This window comes from Orbicella franksi, chromosome 4 (assembly GCF_964199315.1).
Source record: "Orbicella franksi chromosome 4, jaOrbFran1.1, whole genome shotgun sequence".
Taxonomy (NCBI): domain Eukaryota; kingdom Metazoa; phylum Cnidaria; class Anthozoa; order Scleractinia; family Merulinidae; genus Orbicella; species Orbicella franksi.
The window spans coordinates 27,416,500-27,434,929 of record NC_138148.1 but is presented as its reverse complement, the minus strand read 5'-3'; the positions used below and the strand labels follow the sequence as shown (position 1 = coordinate 27,434,929).

At 43.6% G+C, this 18,430-nt stretch overlaps 1 pseudogene across 1 annotated transcript in view; it reads left to right on the top strand.

Annotated features, from left to right (window-relative positions):
* LOC145485097 (uncharacterized) overlaps positions 1-18,430 on the top strand; it is a 51,755-nt pseudogene that overhangs the window by 10,185 nt on the left and 23,140 nt on the right. Inside the window, exons 3-5 of the transcript XR_014049143.1 lie at positions 9,950-10,241; positions 11,663-12,491; positions 13,492-17,435. The product of XR_014049143.1 is annotated as an uncharacterized LOC145485097 (transcript). The remainder of the gene's footprint in view (positions 1-9,949; positions 10,242-11,662; positions 12,492-13,491; positions 17,436-18,430) is intronic.

The following is an 18,430-nucleotide window of genomic DNA, read 5'->3' as shown; positions in this document are numbered from 1 at the left end:
AGTCCGCTGTTCAAGCGTGAACAGAGTTCATAATCAAACTGACCATAGTGTTGTATATAGGGAAATTATAAAACTCGCAGCAGAGCTTGAAACAAATTTGAATTCCATCTTGCCCTTTGAAAGTTTGGTTTCTCTTTTATGACTTAGTTTGCAAGCAACTTATCAATGCTTTTGCCCACACACATCCGACAAACGGGCATTAAAAAGTTACTTGCATCACAGGAGAATCTGCTGAGTCTTGTCAAGGGTGACGTGATGGCACTTTTCATGGGCCCTGAATAACCTTCTGCTACCTTGGTAATACCATTGTACACATTTTATTTTTCCCTTCACTGTTGGTTTAGATCATGTGGAAGAAATGTTTCAGACATTTCTAATGGCATACAGTGATGATCTGAATGAGGGTGCAGGCAGATGAAAGGAAATGACTCCTTTACCAATGAACTCTATGCTGAATAGGGAGTCAAAAGCTGATACAGTAAAAGAAAAAAATGACAGAAGCAAGAAGGTTGTGGAAGATGTCCCTCCCTCCCTACCACACCTGGTAAGATAGTGTGAATTCCTAACAATTTTTTGTAAGTAGGATGTGTTGAAGAAGGGCAGGCTATTATTAGGCTATTATTACTATTAAGGCTATTATCACTTCTGAAGGTGAACCCCCAAGTCCAAGTATTTCAGACACTGAATACAACTAGTAGTAATCAAAGATAATGAGTGCATTCTATGCCAGTGTTAATAGCTGGCTGTTGCTGAATTCATTATCTTTATGTGAACAGCTGAAGTTTTACTGACAGATATAACATAATGACAAAGTCCACTATTTTTCTGTGGATTATTTGATGTCCTTGTTTGATGGTTAGGTTACGATTGTTATGACAAGTGCAGAAATTCTCGTGTGCTCGTTGGCTAATTTTCATTGTAAATATAAAACTGACAGACACATGAATTTATAACTTATGTGATGCATCAAGGAGCGAGAGTATACAATTTGTTATAAAAAACAAATTGACGGCATTTTTTCATGCCTCTGTCCTGTTGTTGCAATGAATTTTGTCATAACATTATCAATGTAGTCTGTGGATCCACTTGGCTATCGCCTCTTGGATGCACAGCAACTTGGACAATATTATCTGGTGTCAAGTTCGTTGGCAGAAGTTAATGTTTAGCAAAGCAGTGCTTAGGCCTCGGCTCGACTCAACCTCACTCTTGCCACAAGGCCTTGTTGGGGACCTCGTCACCTGGTACGCTCATTTCAGCATTCGTGTCGCACGTGTAACTGTTGTTTTGCCAGGTTTTTCCTGCATATTTTTGCTGTTCACGCCTCTACTTGTGCCTTATTTACATCTCGTGGACCGTCAATATGCCATCTCCAGGCAGTGAAAGTTCCTGTCCATGCCAGCCTTCTCCTATGGTGCCGGGCATCCGCACAACAGCACCTCAAAAGTTCTGTTTTGCTTCTCACGCAACCTTGCCATAGACTTCATTTATTTCCTCTGCTGGGACAATGACTGCTCCTTCCAGCCACCACGTCCACCACCAGTTATAAATCTGCAGGCCCTGCTCCAGTGGATAATGGCAGATGCAATTCAGCGTGCCTACTGTGAGCTTCCCCCATTGTCAATTGCTGCTGTGAATGCCCCAAGTTCTTTACAGGCCTCTGTTCAACCCTCCAGCTCATCATAGTCCCCGCCATATCTGGGTGAGTCTCTTCAATTTCCTTCCTTTATTTCCACTGTTTGGTTTGCTATTGGAACGCTGTTGTAGACCCGTGTTTCTGCCCTCGCATCGTCTTGCAGTGAGCACTACGCTCCAAACCCCTGCAGTCATTGCTCCAGTGCCGTCCCTACCATCCTCGTTCACCACGGTCCGTTTGCTCCCCCGGTGCCATCATTGTATGATGCCATCTCGCGTCTGGTGCCCTGGTTTTCATGTCAGTTTCGGTTGTCCCCCAATCCTGCCCAAGCTCGTTGACCAAATCCGCAACGGGGAGTACATGGAGCTCACAGAACTCCTCCCGGACTCGCTTCGCGACAATGAGGTGCCCCAGGACCTGCTCTTAGAGAGCCGGTACCTCGTTATACCCAAATGCCTGCCCTGATGCGAAGTCGAGGTCATCATGACATGGCTGGGATGCTGGATAGCCTACTGCTAAGTTGTGCTGGCTTTCTTCCCCTCTCGAGCTGTGGAGCTCCTTTACTACCTTGACCTGATTACGTGCATGCATGGCAGTTTTCCATCTGTGGATGTGTGGCTATGATACGATAGCGGGTTCCGCCGCAAGGGAGCCAGTTCTCCCCTTTTCCTCAACTGAGGAACAACCAACCTGGAGATCTTTCATGAAGCCTACGCCAGCAGCAAGGCGCTCCAGCCACCCTCATCTTCCCTACCTTCCTTTCGACAGTCATCGGATGCCTCTCATCAGGGCGAAGCTCACAGTTTTCCCTCTGGATCTGACCTCTGCCGCATATGGAACAATGGGCGTCGTACTAGCGTCTTCACTCAATGCAAACGTCGCCACAAATGCACCAGTTGTCATGGCCAGCATCGCAGTCTCAACTGCCCCTCTGCTGCAACCTACCGATGTTCACACTCTTACTTCTCCTCTCCCCCCTGGTGTCGGGGGCTCTCCTACACGTGCTAACTTTCTGCCTTCCATTCCTTCATCTTTTGCTCTGTCTTGTTCTTCTGTGTCTTCGCCCTATTCCAGTTCATTCCTCCAGTCTGCTGTGCGAGTGCCGCCTCTTCCTGTGTGTACTGTCCAGCCTCCTCATTTTCTGCTTGATTGGTGAGCTCGACCTCCCCCTCTCCACACATTCCTGTTCCTTCAGCGCCACTCCTTCCATCTGCTGCAGCTATCTCTCCACTCAGCATCACCGCGTTGCTGTCCAAATTTCAGAATCACCCGTCGTCCATTGCCTTTCGTCCATTGCCTTCCCGTACTTCCTATCCAGTTTCTGCCACGCTTCAGAGTCGGCTTCAATCTGTCATAGATCTCTTGGCTCCAGTCCGCTTCCCAGAACATGGAGTCTGCCCTCCAGAATCTCCAGGTCATGGACGAGTACTTGTTTTGGGAAGTCCAGCTTGGCAGGGTCGCCGCACCTTTTCCCTTGCCTCCTCTTCCTGCCCTTCATATCAGCAGATTCGGCATCATCCCAAAACGCGGCAGGCTGGGCAAGTGGAGGCTAATTGTGGCTCTCTTGCACCCTGCCGGAATGATGTTGATGGCATCATTGGCGACAACTTCACACTCTCTTATACCCAGGTCGAAGATGCCATTGATTTCATTGACTGGCGCGGTCTCCAAGTACGCTTCCTGTGTGACAACCAAGGTGTGGTCGACGTGATTACCAAACATTTCGGCTTCAACAGGGCACTGGGAGATCTGCTGGGCAGTCTCTTTTTAGCAGCAGCTCACCACTCCTTCTGGGTCTCTGCTTCCCATGTGCCAGGTCGAACCTGGCTCCCTCAGCATCTTTCGAGCCAACACCACTCCCGGCCCAGCTGCTCGAGCACCTGAACTCTGTGACTTCCAACAGCGAGTGAAGGACCTACCTCAGGTCAGCTTGGAGCCTTCCACCTGCTGCTCATATTCCTCTGGCCAGCACTGTTTCTTTCAGTTTTGCACCTCGGTTGGACTCCTCTGTCAATCCGGTTCTCCGTTCCCGGCGTCCGAGTCGACTCTCGAGCTCTTCGTCTCGCACCTGTCGTCTGTTTTATATTGTACTGTCAAGTGCTATCTGGCTGCAGTTCATTCTCTGCAAATTGACTCGGGCTTTGATGACCCACTAACTGCCACTTCCCGTCTCGAACATGTTCTCCAAGGAATTAAGCACTCCCAAGGGTCTATGGTGCAGGCTAGGTTTTCTCGCCTTCATGTAACCCACGACCTGATGCTAATTATCCACACGTACCTGAATCTCGCCAATCTCAATAGTACTTTGCTCTGGGCAGCCTTCTCGACAGCCTGGTTTGGCTCTCTGCACGCCAGCAAATTTACCAGCCCACCATCCGGCTTTGATCCCTCTGTTCACCTATCCATCAGTGACTTGGCGGTGGACTGACACTTTCGGACCTCTGGCGTGCTTCTACTTATCAAGGCTTCCAAGACCGACCCCTTCTCCCAGGGTGTCAAGCTGTTTCTTCCTCGAACTGGTGGCGCACTTTGCCCAGTTGCCAGTCTCTCGGCTTACCTGCATCACCGCGGCGATTCGTCTTTTCTGCTGTTCCTCTTTGCAGATGGGAAACCCCTCTCTCACCTCCAGGTTACAGACTGCCCTCGCTCCATCCTTGCGAAGGCTGCTGTCCAAGGCAACTTCGCAAGCCATAGTTTCCAGATCGGCGCCATCGCCTCCTCGAACGCCACAGGCCTTCCCGACTCATTTATCAGGACTCTCGGCCATTGGTCGAGCAACGCTTATCTGGTCTACGTCCGAAAGTCCCACGATACTCTCCGCCAGGCAGCCCGACAGCTGGCCTCCTCGTCGTCGTGACTATTTGTTAATAATTTGTTACTGTAATTATCTCAATTTGCGTGTGGCGTTTGTTTTGCCCGCCTCCTACACCGGGTTCCATTGTGGGGATGCTTCAGCTTGCACCAGGGCCTTCCTTTTAGGTGCTTGGAGCCTTCCTTTCCTTTGTCTTGTCAGTTTGGTTGCAGTTTCCAGAGCAACTGTTCAAGCACTTACCCCCTCAGTTGAGCCCCCAACTCGCTTGGGGAACAGGCCTCTGGCGCCTCGCTCCTTTGTGTCCCCTGCCACTCCTCATGGGTAGTCGCGTAGCACAAACAAAAAGTGGTGTCAAGTTTGTTGGCAGAAGTTAATGTTTGGTGAAGCAGCGCCCAGGTCTCGGCTTGACTCAACCTCGCTCTCGCCACAAGCCCTTGCTGTGGGCCATGTCGTCTGGTATGCTCATCTCCGCGTTTGTGTCGTATGTGTAACTGTTGTTTCGCTGGGTTTCTCCTGCGTATTTTTGCTCCTCCCTCTCCCCCCTGTTCGCTTCAGTCCTGTCCTCTTACTTTACTCCACTGGTGTGACTCGGTGCAAAGGACCTTGATGTGGTCGCGGTTTCCATAGCAACCGTCCACGCACCTACCCCTCAGTCCGGACCCCAACTCCCTCTGGTGCCTTGTCCCTTTACATTCCCTGCCACTCCTCGCCGGTAGTCATGTAGCGTAAACATTAAGTAGGAATTCATGATCAATACCAGGACAGATGCATGAAAAACTGACGTCAGTTTGTTAATTAATGACTTTTGATGACACTTTGCGTGATGGCTCCATTGGTAAACTCACAAGTTAAAAAGAACTTTTGCCCTCAAAATATTCATGCTAAACATCACATTTTCGCTTTTACTGGCAAATGTTTAAGCATAAAGGCTAATTTTTAAAAGTATGTCTGTGTTACATCTAGTATTCTACGCTGAAAGCACAAATATCAGCTAACATTTGCATTAGCGTGACGGTTTATCCGAGGTTTATCGTAAACAAACTCCATGCGACTGGCAACTGATTTGAATATTTCCGCTAATGAATAAAAATAGTCAGTATTTACATCGCCGTTGCTTAGTTCTGGCTTACTCTTATAGATCTTGGCTTGAGAGTGCTCTTCCATCGATTCAATTTTGACCTTCACTGAATACAGACTGAACTATTTATGTCACACTTGCTTTACTTATCCATTACATTCGCCACAGAGGGTAACAGTAAATATAAATGACATTTTGCCCATTACATTTTAGTAAATCAAGTTCAAGAACCTGGAAACATTCCAGTGGCAGCCGAGAAGAAAAAGCAGCACCCAAATGCTTACTTTGTGAACACCCAACTAAAGGACATAAAAAGGTTTCCTGTCCCAAGAATCAGTAAAGCCAATAGTTTTTGGAATTTAAGGTGCAGGTCAAACGCCAAACTTCACATGAGATGAACTAAACTGAGTGACTCAAGTTCATGATAAGTTCGATGTCTGACTCAACTGAGTTTGTGTGACTGAATTTAGATTGACCAACACGTGTTTGGCGATCTAAATTCGAATTAAGTTTGACATTTGGCCCAACGGTCAAGCTTTGCCTGTTTGGATTGACTCAAATTGCAATTTAGTTCATCTCCTGTGAAGATTGATGTTTGACCTGGGCCTTAGTGTTTTTGCTGATGTCATTGTATATCATAAGTTTTTACAGCCAGTGTCATGGCGGGAGTTCTGAGTCTCAGGAGTACATGATGTTTATTATCTCAGTATGACAAAACACGTTATAAACTGAATTAAATATGTTACACTATTTTCATGTTTTGCTGACAAATGCTACGCTTTTGTTAATGACCATGCAAGTAATATTTCAAGCATCCTCTTCATCAAGTTCAAATCCAGTGAATTCTTTATCCTTTGAACAAGGGAATGCTTTCCTGATTGCATCATATGCACAGGCAGAGAAAGGATTCCTCTTATTCCCTAAGAATCTATAATTCCCAATAGGAAACACTTCCTAAAAAACTGAAACTAAATGCAGCAGATAAATGTTAATTAAAAGTTGTGGTTACATTCCAAGTAGCTACTGTGTGCTTGGAAATATGAAAGGTTCGTATTACTTGAAGTGTAGAGTAGAATAAAGCAGTGGGAATTTGGACATAAATTTTTGCTTTGCAAGGTACAACAAAAGCAAGACAACTTGGATCTAAAGTGGAATTTCAATGATTCACAAAAGAAGGGGGATTTCGAAAATCTTATTGTGCAACGAAGAGAACATTCAACGTCAATATTATTTATCCAACTGGAGCATAAATTATGTTTAATGTCACTAGGAAATACAATAAAAACTAAACAACTCAGTGTTTCAGCCAGAAAATTTTAGTTGAGGGCCAAAGGGGCCCCTGAAGATCTTTTTTAGGGGCCATATTTTTTAGGGAAGGGGCCAATGAATTCAAAGCTACCCCTACCAAGGGTAATAAAGCAGTTTATTACGATCTATGACAAAATTTGATAGAAAGTGATTTTTGAAGTGTTTCTACCCAGTAAAGTTTCTTTTGAATCAGATACTACTAGTATGAAGGATCCGTGCATTATAAGAGAACAATCCTTAGGCATACATGACGTAGTCAGTGACATAGGGTTTGCAATGCATTATAGGGCGATTTCAAACAGGGTCAACCATTTGGAAGTTTTCCGATATGAAAGAATCAATACAGCAAAGCAAGAGGACGGATTGACTTCTTTTCTTATGTGGAATGTTTTAGAAGCAAAGATCTTTCAATATGATTTTCTAGAAAGACATAATGTGTGACAAAATAACCGTTATTGATCGTCAACATAGAGAAATGTAGTCGCCATTAAGCCTTATTATGGCGACTAAACCAGAATTTTTGGTCGCCAAGGACGAAATGTGAGTTGCATTGGCGACCGTATCGATCACAATTTCGAGCCCTGGGATGGCTTTTAAAATATTCTGCCTGTGTTAAGCCTACAGTCCTGTGAAAGGAGAGGGCCAAATTGGCCCTTTTTTCGTTTTTCTGGGGGCTATCTCTGATTGTAATGCGGGATTCCCGCAATGGCGCGCTCTGGCGGAAACCGGTTAAAATAAAAATGTTTACGGCAGGTAAAGTTTGGTTACGGTTAGGATTAAAGTTAGCGGATAGTATTTTTGGGGTTTGCATTAATTAGGTCCGGGTTGTTCTCAGGTGTTCCGGTGTTTCGGTGTTCCCATGTTGCTAATTTTACCACACCCCTCATACAAAACATCGGGTATTTACGTTTTCTATAAATTAAGCAAGCCAGTTAAGTTCCACTCATCTTTCTACTTTCAAAATACGGTAAAAGACAAGCGGAGTCTTTGTTGGCGAACATTTTGCACATCACGCGCGTAAGTTCATTTTCTAGATCCTGTAATTTTCTAGACCGCTGCCAGTCCAAGACTCCACTTCTGGAGGTAAACGGAATGATATCCAGGATGTTGTGTGATACCCGTTAGCTCTGTTCCTTGGGGGAGATCTTGAAGACCCATGTGAAATCAGTCTCAAAGAAAAGTTTTGCCCCGAACGGACCAAAATTGACATAAAGAAAATAATATTCCACACGGAAATGAAATTCTTGGTAGAGCAATTATTGTCAGTAGCATCCTCAAAACATCTCCAATTTTTATATGTCTGGTTCCGGCGCCGTTTCCGGATTCCGGATTCCGGGTTCCATATCTTCCATGGACCCTAGAGCCACATAGGCGTGAATGATGCAACTTGGGATCAAATAAGAATAACTGACATCAGTACACCTCCCTTTGCTGCCTTTCTCTCAATTGGAAATGGATGATACACTGAGCCCTTTCAAGAAATAGGTACGAATTGTAAGGGCAGAAATTTTCATTTTCAGTGCTTTTTTTTTATGAAGTCATGTAGAAGCGTGATGTGTAAGTTCGCTTGAGAAAATAGAACCCATATGGCTTTGTTTAATAAACAAACGTTAACTCTTTTACGCGGTGAAATGTCGTTTTGTTTTTGTTTTTTCCTTTAATATTTGCAGATTAATTAAGTCAAAATATCTTTAACGCGAAATGCGTATCCATTGCAATTTATATTCGCCCGTTAAAAGAAACGAGGTAAAAGATCGACCTTAAATTCAAGGCATACCGTGAGGCACGAAATTTTTGCGGGAGTGTTTTTTTGCGGATGGGCAATTTTTTGTATTTTGCGCAAACCAATTTTTGTGATTGTGAAAGATTGGTTTTTCTTACTGGGTATTAATGTCTGCGATTAGCAGGAAGTCGCGTTTAATTGGAATTACAACATTTGCGTTTTTTATTTGATTACATGCAATCGACGAGTGAAACAACATGGAGATTAAAAACACGATACTCAGTATCTCTATTACAATTACATCTCGCACTAGTGTGGAGATGAAAATTCTTGCTAGAGCAATTATTGTCCGTAACACCCCAAAAACATCCAATTTTTATATCTCCGGTGCCGGTGCCGGTTCCGGTTCCGGTTCCAATTCCGGATTCAATATTTTCCATACGCCCTGGCTCCATATCGCTCTCTAAAGCTTCGACACGTCCGTCTAACTCGTAGCAACAGCAGCATTCACTGATGTTTTGCAAACAGGCAAGGCTGCATTTGGCACAATTGCACCTGGTCAATAAAATACGGATGAAAATTTGCAAAGAAAAATAATCTCACTATTATAAATGAACGCCTGACAACTGCGCACTCGAAAATGGTGCATCGCAAGCAACCCAAAACAAACTTACCATTCTTTGACTTCTTCTGCTTCACCTTTGTAGCGTCTCTTCGAGTTCTTGTTCCGTTTGTCTTCCTGCCTCATATTTAGCCAGCCACTTCTTGTCTGTTAACGGCTCATTGGCGTCGACATCTTCTGGTTCATCATCGTCTGAGGTGTCTCCTTGTTCGCTCGCTTTTGACGAAACCTCGACTTCTAAGTCGTACTCAACCTCCGTTTCTGCGGCCTCGGAATCCGACCTTGAATCAAAGCTAGTATCGCTGGACGACATTATCAATAGATGTGATTATTACACTTTTTTTGGAGTTGAATAAACGTTCTTTCATAAAATACTAAACGCTGAAAACACCGAATAACCAAAGCGATGAGAGCAAAGGCCTGGAATGACGTCTCTAATACCATTCTCCCCTTTGCTCGGTAAGGCTACAAATGACGCTCACTTAAAAAATTCATAAAAACATTTAACCAAATGCAAAAATTTTTGCGGCAGTTTTCTTTGTTCCATATAAAGATTTCATTAAGATAAAAACATTTTGGGGGTTTATAGGCACTTTAATACTGGAAACATTTTCCTTGCAAAATGTCGCTCAACAATGCTTCCTTAAAAATTGGAAGTTGAAAGCATTGTTGCCGGAACCACCCTTTAGGGAGTTGTAGCAACTTCGTAGGTGAACTAGAAATGACGTTAACTCCATTTATTATATGGTCACCTTCGTCAACCTGGGAACCAGGTTGCACCTCCGTGAGTGAACAAGATGAACCAGATCCTTAGGCTCAACTGAGGTGTGATTTGCTCACCGAACGGGCAAGATGGCTCTATCTTGGCTGCTCAGGATTACGAGCTGTATACCGCTGTTTCTTATCCCAGATGATAAATCCTTTATTGACCAAGCTTGTTCGTTCATGATGGCTGGACATGGGACTCTTTCTTGGCAAAAGACGATGATCTAGATCCGTCGTTGTCTCTTGTTCTTGGTTAATATCTCCAGCCACCTTGACAGAACATGTTGTACACGGCAAAAGGTTGGTAACACGCGCAACATGGTACTACTTGCCATGCAACATTGTTACATGAACATTGCCTTATTAATTGGTCTTAAAAGTAAGACACAAAAAAGGTTGTGTTATTCCGTAGCGTAACTCGCAACGCAAGCGGCGCATAGCGCTGAATCTCTAGTTCTTTTGTTAAAACGAAAAATAGTCAAAAGTACAGTTAACCGTCAACCGTTAAATGGCCAAAAAATTAACCTTCAACGTCAAAAACGCAATATTTTTACCGTCAATCGTCAAATGTAGAAGCCAGCCATTAGTAGCCGTCAAAAGTCCAGATAATTAAGAACTCAACGACTGACTTAAATGGGTTAAGTTATGCTGTCTATAAATGATCGTTTTAATATATCACAAAAATAAATTTATGGACGAGTCCTTTAACTCAGTCTAGTCTCGGGTGCAGGCGATTAGTACGTCCAGCGGTAACAAAAAGGAAGTAATCACGCTAATTAGACACATATTTGAAGACCAAACTCTAATTTTTAATGCACAAGAACTGATTGGATTATTCAAATATGGGCAAAACTGTATCCGCTTTAATTTCGTGTTATAAACGTCATTCCGAAAAATTAACCTTCAAATGACCTAACATCTAACTGTCAGCCGTCAAAACAGCTTATTTATAACCGTCAGCCGTCAAAACAGCTTATTATTAACCGTCAGCTGTCAAAGAGATTTCCCCATTCATTTTGCTGTAAAACTTACAGCAAAATGGACGTTACTCGGTTTGACGAATTGGCCTTAATAAAACTACACTGTACAAACTTCTTTTGGAATTCTTCGGAATCGTTGAAAGTTTGGTCCAGTTTTCAAGGCGCGGCTTCCAGCCTTCATATAAGGTACATGATGTGTCTGTAAAAAGAAAATTAACTTCTGATTTCAATCGATGCTGTATTGACAACACCCAGTACTTCCCTTTTCACAGCGACAAACCCCATAATATCAACGCCTCTTCCGGTTTTCGTGGCCTTGAAATTTGTAAAAGTTGAGTCGTGCGAACTCCTGTTGATGTTTATGTAACCAATAGGGTTTTGTGATGGTAGAGGGTTGCGTACTACTCAGCCCCCAACCTGGAGGGCCAGGGGTTTTCGTCAGGGTTGTCTTTCCCTTAGCCACTGTGATCCCGTCATTTGAAGGCCCTGGGACGGCTCGCCTTTTCCCATTGTTCCTCGGCTATAGTTTGTAGGAAACTACATTACCAAGGTAACAACGAGGATATGCAACAGCCAACATGGTGGCAGAGCCTGTTTGAGGCGGTGGGCTTTTGTCGGCATTTTGAGGGTGTACCCCCTGGTCGTATTGCGCCCAACCGAGACTCAGTTCCACCCTTCAAACCCTAAGTTTTATTTATCATTTGAGAGACCCAAAGTAACATTGAGGGTCCTGTTTTTTAGGCTTTGACAGGCAGTCCAGCAGGTCCTTGATCACTGCTGATATAAGGAAGGATGGCTCTGCAGCCGTTTCAGGACGAGCAGTTGAACTATTTCAAGTTTGCTTCAATTGTACTGAATGAATTTCCCAAGGCATTACGTCATACTTTCAGATCCATGTGGGACACCACTTTTGGACATCTCCCTGGTTTCCAACCGTGGGATGACTCCGTTGCGGTAAGAAACATGTTTCTTCGTGCAGAACGTGGCAGGACCAAAGTTCCCACAAACCTCTCTTACGAAGAATGGGATTGTACCGCCTTGTTCCAGGCCACTATTTACGCGCGTTCCTTCGCTTTGCCCGACAGCAAAGGTCATCACAGGACACTCAGTGATCTGTACGTGAAGCCTCATAAGTTAGCCCATGGAATATTCCATGCATCTGTGATGAGCCCGGGTGGAAACAGGGTAGAAACATTTGCACTTGCAATTGATCAACTTCGACTGCTAAGAAATTCGCTTTGTCACTCAACCAGTTCTGAGATTGTCAAAGCAACATTTGATCAATATGTGCAGCTCTCTAAAGATACATTCAAAGCTCTAGGAATCAAAGTAGATCCCATTGATGTCATTGGTGGTTTGACCGAGTCGAACTTTCCCACAAAAGAAGTTCGCAAATTGGAGCAGGCTATGAAACAGGAGACCCAGGCATATATCAAGTTTGTAGAGGGCGTGAGTTCAGATATCGACGAGTTAAAGGGGAACATGGAGAACGCAGCAAAGAAAGAAGACATCGCTAGGTTGGAACTTAAGATCAATGATCTGAAAGAAGTTCAAACTCAAGACAAGCCAGGTAACGTATTTTATTTTATCTTTGTAGAGTAACGGTTTTAATATATTGTTTCAAAAATTACTGAATACACCACTGGCAAACGAAATTTAAAACTGTTTCGCAAGGAAACCGAGACGATCCACTACCGAAGAACACTCGCAATCGTATCACTGATTTTAATTCGATCTGACATTGAAATGTACAATATATTCTACTTAACGAAATCAATTGGTAATTAACGAAACAATGAAAACGAGCGAAGCGGGAATAACTGATATAAACGTTTCAAAAATCATTATGCCACGCGGTCAATGGCCGTCAATACCGTACCATGCACGTAATATCCTAAAGCTCATAAAATCCATATAAAACTATCACTGACAAATCTGAAATGATTGACTATTACAAACAGTGATAATGAATTTACTTCTATGGCGTGTTTTCTTGGCTTTCCTTGATCGCGATAACCATAAAACAGTGTAGCAGGTAAGCAGTAAATCACAAGGAACGTGTCCAAAGCAGATCTCGGTTAAACTAAACTACTTATTTTAAGTCCAGCTGAGCATATTATTTTATGCTTTCTTTTGGGCGTGCATGAGGCCACCGCAAGTTTCTTAATTTTGAACTCTTTGCATAGTTCAATAGACCTTTTTTCCACTGGGCGGTTTTTGCCCCATTTCAGACCATGTGATGGTCAAATAGTACTGTGCATAAGAAAAGATCATTTTTAGATAGACAAAAGAACAATTCTCTAGAGAATATCACGTGGTCTGTAATGGGAAAACAGAGGCGCCCAAGCGAAAAAGGTCTATTACTATGTTAGTTCCACGTTAACAACAACTACTTTTAATTATCTAGTATTATGCCATGGATTGCTTGACTTTTTATTTTAATTGATTGAGCCTTTGTTGAGCCACAGTATTTCAAGGCCTACCAGTCTAGTACGCTTCGGTTATCATACATGCAGAAAGTAATTATTTATAATTTTATGATTATTATTATTTAAATCTGTCTTTTAAAGATGCGAAGCAATCACTGCCCAAATCATGTCTTCCTCCAATGGTTCCACACTTCACTGGCCGCCAGAGGGAGTGTGAAGAAATCACTGGTCACATGACTTCTGGGTCAAACCGAATCGTGTCGATCTGGGGTTCACCAGGATTCGGAAAAACGTCGGTTGCAATCGCCGTTGGACACTATCTCGACTCACAGGGATTACCCGTCTACTTCCTCTCCTTGCGAGGACTTCAGTCAAAAGATGATCTGACATCAAAGCTTCTTAGCTTTTTTTGACGACCTGCCACAAATGACCAACAACAACAACAGCGTCTTTCACTTGATGATGAGCTTTTCCAACTTTTTAACGAGATTTCAGATTCTTTTGTACTAATTCTTGATAATGCTGACGACTTACTCGAAAGTGGAATATTGAAAGTCAAAGAAGATTTTACACATTTCCTCGAAGAAATTCTCAGACGAACCGCGAAAGTGACATTGGTTATAACCACGAGGGAATCGTTAGAATTTATGAATGTTCAATTCCAAGGCCACCAGGCAGTAAGAATTTGTCCATTAGATGAGTTTTCCTCTCAAACCCTTGTTCACGAATTACTCCCAAATGCCACCGCTTCTGACTGCACACGAATTCAGCAAATCTGCGGTCATGTACCTTTGGCCATGAAGTTATTGTGTTCCTCTATTTCTGAAGATGATGTTGACAACCAAAGTCAAGTTCTAGATGACTTGACGAGGTGTTTAGAAAGTAGTGACATGGTGGGGATGTTGGACAATCCAGATTATCCAAGCCATCTAAGACTGAAACTCCTATTTGACTCTTCATTTCAGAGACTCTCTGCTCAAGAGAAAGAAGCTCTTGCGTCCTTGAGTGTTCTTCCAGAGAGTTTCGATGTAAAGATTGCTGCAGCTGTTCTAGGTATGTCTCAAAATGTTGCGGCGAAAAACATCCTCCAAACCCTTCGGAGGAGATCTTTTCTCGATTCAGGTTCCAAATCTGGATTATTTGCGATACATAAACTACTTCAGTCTTTTGCAAGAGAAAGGGGAGAACATGAAATGAAAGGAACGATTCTTGATGCCAAATCTCGCCTGCGTACGTTTTACGTCTCCAGATTCGAGGAGCTTAATGAGCAGTTTTTGGCAGGAGATTCCATGTCTGCATTTGTTGAGTTCTATGAACATGAACAAAGTTTCCTTACAAGTCTTATAGAAGGCTGTTACGATTCCAAGACTTCTGACAACGTTTTTCGAGCTCTGGTAAAAGCAGAGCTATTTCTAGACAGCCTATATTGGTGCGAGGGCGAAAACATAGACAAAATTTACGACTCAGCAATTGAAGCAGCCAGGAAGGATGGGAACAACGTGGTCTACAGGCAGTTACTTGTTTCCTTGGCTTTTACTGAAGTACCTTTGGGTTCTTACGGAAGGACGATGCAGCTGCTTTCGGAAGGGACGTATGAGCCGTCGTGTCCTTCACTGCCGGTTAATGATAGAGGAAAACACCTGTGTTACAGCGGCATTTATCAACTGGTTACCGGAAAAACAGAAGACGGAGTTCAGCACTTACAAGAGGCTCTTTCCTTGATGGATGATACCCCTGACTCCGAGCAGAGGATTCTAAGAATCATTATGCTTCAGATACTTGCTATTTATTATCGATTCGTAAAGAACCCCTCAAGAATGTCAATGTTCTACAGCAAAGCGCTCGAGGAATGCAGAACAGTGGGAGACACAAACCTTTTTATTATTCCTGCAATGAAGAAAAGAAAGAGTGAAAATGGAGAAGAGGAAATGATCGAAAGAAACCCTGAAAATTTAATAAATACCCCATTAACATTAGAAATTCTCTCTCTCGTGAGTGAAGCAATAAAACATGTATCTGATCCTGACACCAAACAGTGTGTAAGCAACGTCGTGCTAAATATGGCAAAAGAGTTCGAAAACCCAGTCCTCCAGAGTTCACTTGGTTTGTTTAATTTCCAGCGCAATGTTAATAGAGTACTTGAGAATGTGTCCAGCAAACGGGAAGACGCAGAGAAACTGTCCGCGGAAAGGATCCTGTATCATGAAAAGGCAATTGAACAATGCAAAAGTAGCAAAGAAAATTCGCTAATCCACGAACCCAACTCCCCGACTCTGGAACTTCATCAAGAAGCACTAGCAAAGAGCTATGCTGACCACGGGGTAACACAACATGCACGAGGCGACTTTTCGTCAGCTCTTCAGTCTAAACAGCGTTCACTTAATATCAGGCTTGAACTGGTTGGAGAAGAACACTCAAGAACAGCTGACAGTTACCATTCACTCAACATCACACAGCATGAACTAGGCGACTTTTCCTCAGCTCTTCAGTCTGCACAGCGTGCACTGGATATCAGGCGTAAACACTTTGGAGAACAACACTCAAGCACAGCTGACCGTTACCTTTCACTCGGCGTAGCACAACATCAACTAGGCGACTTTTCCTCAGCTCTTCAGTCTGCACAGCGTGCACTGGATATCAGGCGTAAACACTTTGGAGAAGAACACCCAAGTGTAGCTGACAGTTACCATTTACTCGGGGTAGCACAAAATGAACTAGGCGACTTTTCCTCAGCTCTTCAGTCTAAACAGCGTGCACTGGATATCAGGCGTAAACTGTTTGGAGAGGAGCACTCAAGCACAGCTGACAGTTACCATTCACTCGGGATTACACAACATAAACTAGGCGACTTTTCCTCAGCTCTTCAGTCTAAACAGCGTGCACTGGATATCAGGCGTAAACTGTTTGGAGAGGAACACTCAAGCACAGCTGACAGTTACCATTCACTCAAGGTAGCACAACATAAACTAGGCGACTTTTCCTCAGCTCTTCAGTCTGCACAGCGTGCACTGGATATCAGGCGTAAACTGTTTGGAGAAGAACACTCAAGAACAGCTGACAGTTACCATTCACTCAACATCACACAACATGAACTAGGCGACTTTTCCTCAGCTCTTCAGTCTGCACAGCGTGCACTGGATATCAGGCGTAAACACTTTGGAGAAGAACACCCAAGTGTAGCTGACAGTTACTATTCACTCGGGGTAGCACAAAATGAACTAGGCGACTTTTCCTCAGCTCTTCAGTCTGCACAGCGTGCACTGGACATCAGGCGTAAACTGTTTGGAGAAGAACACTCAAGAACAGCTGACAGTTACCATTCACTCAACATCACACAACATGAACTAGGCGACTTTTCCTCAGCTCTTCAGTCTGCACAGCGTGCACTGGACATCAGGCGTAAACTGTTTGGAGAAGAACACTCAAGAACAGCTGACAGTTACCATTCACTCGGGATTACACAATATAAACTAGGCGACTTTTCCTCAGCTCTTCAGTTTGCACAGCGTGCACTGGATATCAGGCTTGTACTGTTTGGAGAAGAACACTCAAGCACAGCTGACAGTTACCATTCACTCGGCGTAGCACAACATGAACTAGGCGACTTTTTCTCAGCTCTTCAGTCTACACAGCGTGCACTGGATATCAGGCGTAAACACTTTGGAGAAGAACACTCAAGAACAGCTGACAGTTACCATTCACTCGGGGTAGCACAACATAAACTAGGCGACTTTTCCTCAGCTCTTCAGTCTGCACAGCGTGCACTGGATATCAGGCGTAAACTGTTTGGAGAAGAACACTCAAGAACAGCTGACAGTTACCATTCACTCAACATCACACAACATGAACTAGGCGACTTTTTCTCAGCTCTTCAGTCTGCACAGCGTGCTCTGGATATCAGGCGTAAACACTTTGGAGAAGAACACCCAAGTGTAGCTGATAGTTACCATTCACTCGGGGTAGCACAAAATGAACTAGGCGACTTTTCCTCAGCTCTTCAGTCTGCACAGCGTGCACTGGATATCAGGCGTAAACACTTTGGAGAAGAACACTCAAGCACAGCTGACAGTTACCATTTACTCGGGGTAGCACAACATAAACTAGGCGACTTTTCCTCAGCTCTTCAGTCTGCGCAGCGTGCACTGGATATCAGGCGTAAACTATTTGGAGAAGAACACTCAAGTGTAGCTGACAGTTACCATTCACTCGGGGTAGCACAAAATGAACTAGGCGACTTTTCCTCAGCTCTTCAGTCTGCACAGCGTACACTGGACATCAGGCGTAAACTGTTTGGAGAGGAACATTGAAGCACAGCTGACAGTTACCATTTACTCGGGGACACACAAAATGAACTAGGCGACTTTTCCTCAGCTCTTCAGTCTAAACAGCGTGCTCTTGATATCAGGCTTGAACTGTTTGGAGAAGGACACTCAAATACAGCTGACAGTTACCGTTCACTCAGGGACACACAACATGAAATAGGCGACTTTCCCTTAGCTCTTCAGTCTAAACAGCGTGCGTTTGATATAGGGCTTAAACTGTTTGGAGAAGAACACCCGAGTGTAGCTGAAAGTTTTTTTGAACTCGCGATAATACAAAATGCGCAAGGCGAGGATGCTTCAGCTCGTCAGTCTGAACAGCATGCTCTTGATATCACTCAAAAACTGTTTGGAGAAGAACACTAAGGCACAAAGTGCCAGCAAGTATTCATTCTTTTCAAAGCTGAAATCTATCAGGTAACATTTTGATATGATTTTTGTTTGATTACTTGACTTGACATTTCCATGGCAACCATGCTTTCAAAGGTTGTTTCACCAAAAGTTGGTGTTTTAAGTCAGCTTAAATATTTCTTTTAGAGTTTGGATGATATATTTTATTAAAAAAATCTTTAGATTATGTGTATTTTAATGTTTTTCCTGATTTCTTTAACTCAATTTTAGGATTGATTGCTTTCATTACTTGATGCTATCGAAGTGTGTTATTTACGTTTGTTGGACATATCTTGCGTGAAAACATTTTAATATTTAGGTGCAGTTTTTGACAATTTCATGATTGGAAAGCTTACGCGGACTATCTGTGT